Source organism: Budorcas taxicolor, chromosome 2 (assembly GCF_023091745.1).
Source record: "Budorcas taxicolor isolate Tak-1 chromosome 2, Takin1.1, whole genome shotgun sequence".
In the NCBI taxonomy this organism is placed as follows: domain Eukaryota; kingdom Metazoa; phylum Chordata; class Mammalia; order Artiodactyla; family Bovidae; genus Budorcas; species Budorcas taxicolor.
The window spans coordinates 35,853,030-35,861,784 of NC_068911.1; the positions used below are offsets into that span (position 1 = coordinate 35,853,030).

At 43.0% G+C, this 8,755-nt stretch overlaps 1 non-coding gene across 1 annotated transcript; it reads right to left on the reverse strand.

The window, feature by feature from the left end:
- Positions 1–8,370: 8,370 nt before the first annotated feature.
- On the reverse strand, positions 8,371–8,442 carry TRNAC-GCA (transfer RNA cysteine (anticodon GCA)). Its single transcript has one exon. It is a non-coding gene; the product is annotated as a tRNA-Cys (tRNA).
- Positions 8,443–8,755: the final 313 nt, after the last annotated feature.

Sequence of the window (8,755 nt, forward strand, 5' to 3'; positions counted from 1 at the left end):
TTCTATGAAGACCTGCGAGACCTTGTAGAACTAACACCCAAAAAAGATGCCCTTTTCATTATAGGGGACTGGAATGCAAAAGTAGAAAGTTAAGAAACACCTGGAGTAACAGGCAAATTTGGCCTTGGAATACAGAATGAAGCAGGACAAAGGCTAATAGAGTTTTGCCAAGAGAACGCACTGGTCATAGCAAACACCCTCTTCCAACAACACAAGAGAAGACTCTATACATGGACATCACCAGATGGTCAACACCGAAATCAGATTGATTATACTCTTTGCAGCCAAAGATGGAGAAGCTCTATACAGTCAGCAAAAGCAAGACCAGGAGCTGACTGTGGCTCAGATCATGAGCTCCTTATTGCCAAATTCAGACTTAAATTGAAGAAAGTAGGGAAAACAACTAAACCATTCAGGTATGACCTAAATCAAATCTCTTATGATTGTACAGTGGAAGTGAGAAATAGATTTAAGGGGCTAGATCTGATAGATAGAGTGCCTGTGAACTATGGACACAGGTTCATGACATTGTACAGGAGACAGGGATCAAGACCATCCCCATGGAAAAGAAATGCAAAAAAGGAAAATGGCTGTCTGGGGAGGCCTTACAAATAGCTGTGAAAAGATGAGAGGTGAAAAGCAAAGGAGAAAAGGAAAGATATAAGCATCTGAACAACAGACTGGTTCCAAATAGGAAAAGGAGTATATCAAGGCTGTATATTGTCACCCTGCTTACTTAACTTCTATGCAGAGTACATCATGAGAAACACTGGACTGGAAGAAACACAAGCTGGAATCAAGATTGCTGGGAGAAATATCAATAACCTCAGATATGCAGATGACACCACCCTTATGGCAGAAAGTGAAGAGGAACTAAAAAGCCTCTTGATGAAAGTGAAAGTGGAGAGCAAAAAAGTTGGCTTAAAGCTCAACATTCAGAAAATGAAGATCATGGCATCCGGTCCCATCACTTCATGGGAAATAGATGGGGAAACAGTGGAAACAGTGTCAGACTTTATTTTTCTTGGCTCCAAAATCACTGCAGATGGTGACTGCAGCCATGAAATTAAAAGATGCTTACTCCTCAGAAGAAAAGTTATGACCAACCTAGATAGTATATTCAAAAGCAGAGACATTACTTTGCCAACTAAGGTCCATCTAGTCAAGGCTATGGTTTTTCCTGTGGTCATGTATGGATGTGAGAGTTGGACTGTGAAGAAGGCTGAGCACCGAAGAACTGATGCTTTTGAACTGTGGTGTTGGAGAAGACTCTTGACAGTCCCTTGGACTGCAAGGAGATCCAACCAGTCCATTCTGAGGGAGATCAACCCTGGGATTTCTTTGAAAGGAATGATGCTAAAGCTGAAACTCCAGTACTTTGGCCACCTCATGCGAAGAGTTGACTCATTGGAAAAGACTCTGATGCTGGGAGGGATTGGGGGCAGGAGGAGAAGGGGACGACAGAGGATGAGATGGCTGGATGGCATCACGGACTCGATGGACGTGAGTCTGAGTGAACTCCGGGAGATGGTGATGAACAGGGAGGCCTGGCATGCTGCGACTCATGGGGTTGCAAAGAGTCGTACATGACTGAGCAACTGAACTGAACTGAACTGAACTGAATGCAGAGTTCCAAAGAATAGCAAAGAGAGATAAAAAAGCCTTCCTCAGCAATCAATGCAAAGATATAGAGGAAAACAACAGAATGGGAAAGACGAGAGATCTCTTCAAGAAAATTAGAGATACCAAGGGAACATTTCATGCAAACATGGGCTCGATAAAGGACAGAAATGGATAAAAGACAGACCTAACAGAAGTAGAAGATATTAAGAAGAGGTGGCAAGAATACACAGAAGAACTGTACAAAAAAGATCTTCATGACCAAGATAATCACGATGGTGTGATCACTCACCTAGAGGCAGACATCCTATAATGTGAAGTCCAATGGCCCTTAGAAAGCATCACTATGAACAAAGCTAGTGGAGGTGAGCTATTTCATATTCTGGAAGATGATGCTGTGAAAGTGCTGCACTCAACATGCCAGCAAATTTGGAAAACTCAGCAGTGGCCACAGGACTGGAAAAGGTCAGTTTTCATTCCAATCCCAAAGAAAGGCAAGGCCAAAGAGTGCTCAAACTACCGCACAATTGCACTCATCTCACACGCTAGTAAAGTGATGGTTAAAATTCTCCAAGCCAGGCTTCAGCAATACGCGAACCATGAAATTCCAGATGTTCAAGCTGGCTTTAGAAAAGGCAGAGGAACCAAATTGCCAATATCCTCTGGATCATGGAAAAAGCAAGAGAGTTCCAGAAAAACATCTATTTCTGCTTTCTTGACTATGCCAAAGCCTTTGACTATGTGGATCACAATAAACTGTAGAAAATTCTGAAAGAGATGGGAATACCAGACCACCTGACCTGCCTCTTGAGAAACCTATATGCAGGTCAGGAAAACAGTTAGAACTGGACATGGAACAACAGACTGGTTCCAAATAGGAAAATGAATATGTCAAGGCTGTATATTGTCACCCTGCTTGTTTAACTTCTATGCAGAGTACATCATGAGAAACGCTGGGCTGGATGAAGCACAAGCTGGAATCAAGATTGCCAGGAGAAAAATCAATAACCTCAGATATGCAGATGACACCATCCTTATGGCAGAAAGTGAAGAGGAACTAAAAAGCCTCTTGATGAAAGTGAAAGAGGAGAGTGAAAAGGTTGGCTTAAAGCTCAACATTCAGAAAACGAAGATCATGGCATCTGGTCCCATCACTTCATGGGAAATAGATGGTGAAACAGTCAAAACAGTGTCAGACTTTATTTTTGGGGGCTCCAAAATCACTGCAGATGGTGACTGCAGCCATGAAATTAAAAGACTCTTACTCCTCGGAAGGAAAGTTATGACCAACCTAGATAGTATATTCAAAAGCAGAGACATTACTTTGCCAACTAAGGTCCATCTAGTCAAGGCTATGGTTTTTCCTGTGGTCATGTATGGATGTGAGAGTTGGACTGTGAAGAAAGCTGAGCACCGAAGAATTGATGCTTTTGAACTGTGGTGTTGGAGAGGACTCTTGACAGTCCCTTGGACTGCAAGGAGATCCAACCAGTCCATTCTAAAGGAGATCAGTCCTGGGTGTTCATTGGAAGGACTGATCCTAAAGCTGAAACTCCAGTACTTTGGCTACCTCATATGAAGAGTTGACTCATTGGAAAAGACTCTGATGCTGGGAGGGATTGGGGACAGGAGGAGAAGGGGATGACAGAGGATGACATGGCTGGATGGCATCACCAACTTGATGCACATGAGTTTGAGTGAACTCTGGTATTTGGTGATGGACAGGAAGGCCTAGTATGCTGCAATTCATGGGGTCGCAAAGAGTCGGACACGACTGAGTGACTGAATTGAACTGAGAGAGGAGGAGATAAACTCATGTACTTGCCCTGGGGCTTCCCAGTAGGCTCAGTGGTAAAGAATCCACCTGCCAATGCAGGAGCTGTGGGAGACACAGGTATGATTCCCGATTTGGGAAGATCTCCTGGAGAAGGAAATGGCAACCCACTCCAGTATTCTTGCCTGGGAAATCCCATGGACCGAAGAGCCTGGTATGCAACAGTCCATGAGGTTGCAAAGAGCTGGACACGACTTAGCGACTCAGAAACAAAAACAACAAATATTCCCCATAGCGTTAGCTCACTGTCCCATTCATGTCCCTTTAAACCTAAAAAGATGTTTTCATCACACTTCTTTCACCCCAGGCAATCAAATCCCAAACATTGTCTGACATCTAAGGTAAAAGCTTAAAACTCCAATACTCTCAAGAGTCAGGGAGATACTGTAAATTGGAGGCGTAAATCAGGTCTGAATGGTAAGTTTGATACATACTAAGCATTCTGTAAATTAAATATTTTTTAAAAGAGTTTTGATTTGGATAGCTCAATTATGATAAAGAGGACTGCTTTGCAAATCTCTTACTTTGTGTTCAGTCTCGATTGACCTCATTAATATTAACATGTACTTTAAAAAAGAAATGTGTTATAGTGAAAGCACACAGGCATGTAGAATAAGAGAGAAAAGAAGATGATGAGCTGGTGATTGGACTGAGTGATGTATCAGCTTCAAGCTTCCTGAGAGCCAAGAGAAAGTTGGGAAGTGATGCATGAAAAACTTTCTTTGTCTGATTGGTAATTGCTTTCATCTGATCTTTAGAAACGTGAAACCTTTTAATTGAAGTTTCGATATTAAGATGGAACCAAGACCCTAATGCTTGGAAAGATTGAAGGCCAAAGGAGAAGGGCATGGCAGAGGATGAGATGGTTGGATAGCATCACCAACACAATGGTCATGAATTTCAGCCAGCTCTGGGAGATTGTGAAGGGCAGAGGAGCCTGGTGTGCTGCAGTGCATGGGGTCACAAAGAGTCGGACACAACTTAGCGACTGAGCAACAACAAGATGAGTGTGTTCTGGAAGAGTATCACGCAGAAGGAATCAAGAGATCCTGAAGAGGTTACATCCTGGGCTGGTGATGACGACATTCATATTGAAATGTACTTGATAGACACGCTTATATTTCATTCATTGAGCAAATACTTCTTGGGTGCCTGCTATGTGCTAGGGGCTGTTCTAGATAATTCAGATTAATGAGTCAAGTAAATAAAGACTTCTGTATTCTTATTCTGGCAAAAGAGAGAAAATATGCAAGCCATGTAATAAGCAAGCACATTGTTATGTGAAAAGTGATATATGCTATAGAAAAAAAAAAGCAAAGCACATTGTTATGTGAAAAGTGATATATGCTATAGAAAAAAAAAAGCAAAGCAGGGTACAGGGGATCAGGCATAAGATGGAAACAGTAATAACTGCTCTGCCTTTATCGCAAGACTGCTCTGAGAATGAAATGAAATTATGTAGGTGAAAGAGTTTCATAAGTTGTTTTTTTTTAAATTTATTTATTTGGCCACGCCAGGTCTTAGTTATGACACTCAGGGGTTTTTTATTTTCATTGCCCCTTCACGGGTCTTTGTGTGGCACATGGGATCTTCGCTTTTCGTTGTGGCATTTGGGCTCTTTAGTTGCAGCACGCAAGCTCTCAGGCGTGCCGTGTGGGGTCGAGTTCCCTGACCGTGGAGCAAACTTGGGCCCCCTGAATTGGGAGTGCAGTGTCGTAGCCACTGGACCACCAGGGAAGTCCCAAGTTTCATAACTTATGTTGTAAAAGTTCATAGATATAATCATGGGAAAGTTGTTTTCAAAAGCTTCATACACACACTCACACACACATACGCAGACACACAAAAATGTCTAGTTGTCAGAACACACCAAAGGACACATCTACCCTACTCTTTCTCCTAGTAAATAATCATCTGTTACCTTTGGAGAATATCCTTGATCATTAGCCAACAGCAGTTAGGAGATGACATTTTGGAAGATGAAAAGGAGGCGACATATGACCTCGTGCATCTCCAGTTCTCCGTCCGCTGGCAACACTGCCAGGACCACAATGGCCAGTAAACGAATTACAGCCTCTCTGTGGTCCTCTAGTTGCTAGTTTCTCCTTCCTTCACCTGCTGAGGACTGGAGGGGAAAGAGCAACCCCACTCCTTTCCACTGTCGAAACACACACATGATGGTTGGACACTCAATCTGGCCAACAGAGAGCTCATCACAACTGAAAGCAACACGCAAAAGGCCAGTTACAGCTGTCTCTTGGTATCCATGGAGGAATCGGTTCCAGAACTTCCACATGGATACCGAGGTCCACAGATTCTCAAGCCTCTTAAACAAAATGGTGCAATAGTTGCATATAAGCTATGCACCATCCTCTCAAATGCTTATCTGTCTTTCTGGCCGTGAAGAGTCTTCACTGATGCACTGGCTTTCTTTACTTGTGGCAAGCGGGGGCTGTGTCTGGGCTTCCCATTGTGTGGCAGCTTCTCTCGTTACAGAGCCCAGACTCTGGGCACGTGGGCTTCAGTAGTTGTAGCACGTGGGTTCAGAAGTTGGGGTGCACGGGCTTGGTTACTCCCTGGCATGTGGAATCTTCCCAGACCAGGGGTTGAACCCATGTCCCCTGCATTGGCAGGTGAATTCTTAACCACTGGACCACGAGGGAAGTCCCTCTCAAATACTTTAAATCATCTCTAATTCAATGGATATGCTATTTAAATGGTTGCCAGGGTATGGCAATTTCAAGCTATGCTTTTTAAAATTTTCTGGAGTTTTTTTTTTTTTTCTGAATATTTTCTACCCATTGTTGGTGGAACCCACTGAGGCAGAACCCGTGGATGTGAGGAGTGGGTCCACTGTCCATGATTAACTGTCAGCAGAATTAACAATACAACCAAATACATTGAGTGACGTTTCTTTGGAATTCTTTGTTTCTTTAGGGACTTAACTAACCCTTATTCCACCAAGTTCTTGGTTGACAAGATGGTGGAGCCCATAGGATTTCCTGATGGGCTGGATGAGGGGCCCTTGAATAAGAAAGAAGTGAAGGGTGTTTTTGAGACTTTTGTTTTGGGCTGTTACAAGGCTCAGGCTGCCTTCAGCTGAGACGGGGAAGGCTGTGAATGGAGAAGGATTTGTGGGAAGGATCTAGAGTTTAGTCTTGGCTATGTTGAGTTCGCAGTATCAATTAGACCTGCAGGTAGACATGTGGAGCTGGGAGGCATAGCTGTGAGTCTTTGCCACTAGCCTTATCTGGGAAGCAACTAGTCCCTCTCTGCTTTTCTCTTATTAAAAAAAAAGCCTTGCAATTCTGTGCCTATTATTTTATAGTGTAAAGTGATGAGGAATTGGGAAACTGCTAGGTAGCAAGTGACAAACTGCAATCTGATGGGCTGACATGAACCTATACAAATGTTATCAAGATGATATTAAACAAACTATTCCTTACTTAGCATCCAGGCAGGAAATTGGAGCCATTCTTGCTGGGATATCTCACACTTTGCTATTTTTCATTTAGATAATGCTATTTAAAATTTAACAGGATTACTAGCAATTTGTCTTTCAAAATGAGGAACTTAATCACTCGTCTCAGAACACCCTCCTACTAGTTTTCAGTGAAAGGTATTTGACGCTTTTTGAAATTTCTGGAGTATGTTTTGGCAAACATTTTTTTGTTTCATCTACCCCAAAGCTGCTTAAAAGACCAAACAAGATCAGTTTCACGATTTTCTATGTGGCAGTTGGACGTGAGGGACAATTGGTCTGCTCACCTCCTATGGCATGAAGCGTGTCAATGTGGTTTGTTGTTCTGTCTCAAAGCTCAGAGGAGTGCATGTCACATAGCAGGAGCCCAAGTCACATTTGTTGAATGAATGTTTTATTTGTCTGGGAAGATTCCCTGACACCCAATCCAGTATTCTTGCCTGGAGAATTCCATGGATAGAGGAGCCTGGTAGGCTACCCTCAGCCCATGGAGTCGCAATGACATGATGAAGGGACTAACACTGTCACTTTCACCTTCTTTGTCTATATTGAACTTGCACTTGGGATGATATCCAGCACAGAATAGGTGTAAAATTAATAACTCTTGCATCAGGCTACTCAGGGTATAGGTAGATAAGAAACCTCTGCACAGAATCACTTCAAAACAATTTACCAAATACCTTTTTTTTTTCTCGTAGATAATATGGAGGCAGAGATGATTCTGTTTTCTAAGACTAGTTCAGTTTAGTTGCTCAGTAATGTTCTACTCTTTACAACCCTATGGACTGCAGCATGCCAGGCTTCCCTGTCCATCACCAACTCCCAGAGCTTGCTCAGACTCATGTTCATCAAGTCGAAGATGCCATCCAACCATTTCATCCTCTGTTGTCCCCTTCTCCTCCTGTCTTCGCTTCAGGTGGCCAAAGTATTGGAGCGTCAGCTTCAGTATCAGCCCTTTCAATGCATGTTCAGCACTGATTTCCTTTAGGATTGACCGGTTTGATCTGCTTGCAGTCCAAGGGACTCTTTTCCAGCACCACAGTTCAAAAGCATCAATTATTCAGTGCTTAGCTTTCTTTATGGTCCAACTGTCACGTCCATACTTGACTATTGGAAAAACCATAGCTTTGACTACATGGATCTTTGTGGGATACATTATATTTAAGATCTCTGTCGAACTTCCAAAAAATGCATCAGTGTACTCATAGGGGATGAAAGGCAAAGCGTATAGCAGCATTTTTAAAGTCACAAATGAGAGGTTAAAGATGGGAGAAGAGAAAATAGCTATTTTTAAGCACCTAGAGAGAAGTGAAGTCGCTCAGTCGTGTCTGACTCTTTGTGACCCCATGGATGATAGCCTACCAGGCTCCGTGGTCCATGGGATTTTCTAGGCAAGAATACTGAAGTGGGCTGCCATTTCCTTCTCCAGGGGATCTTCCCAACCCAGGGATCGAACCTGGGTCTCCTGCATTGCAGACAGACGCTTTACCGTCTGAGCCACCAGGGAAGCCTGGGAAACACCTAGAACGTGTTAGGAACTCAGCAAGGCTTTTCCCAAAATAAGTTATTCCATGTAAAACTCACACCAACTTGGATTATTTACCACTTACTCATTGAGTGCCTACTATGCCCAGTCTCCGCACTTAGATAAGTGAGACATAGCTGATGCCTTAAAGGGCCCCAGTGTAGGACTGGTTGTGGCCATTTGACGGGTGGGGTGAGTCAGTCTAGGAAAAGTGAAGTGACTTGCTTAATTGTCATACAGCTGGGAGATGCCATAATTGGATAGCACAGTCATAAATAGGTGACTTTGAAATAAC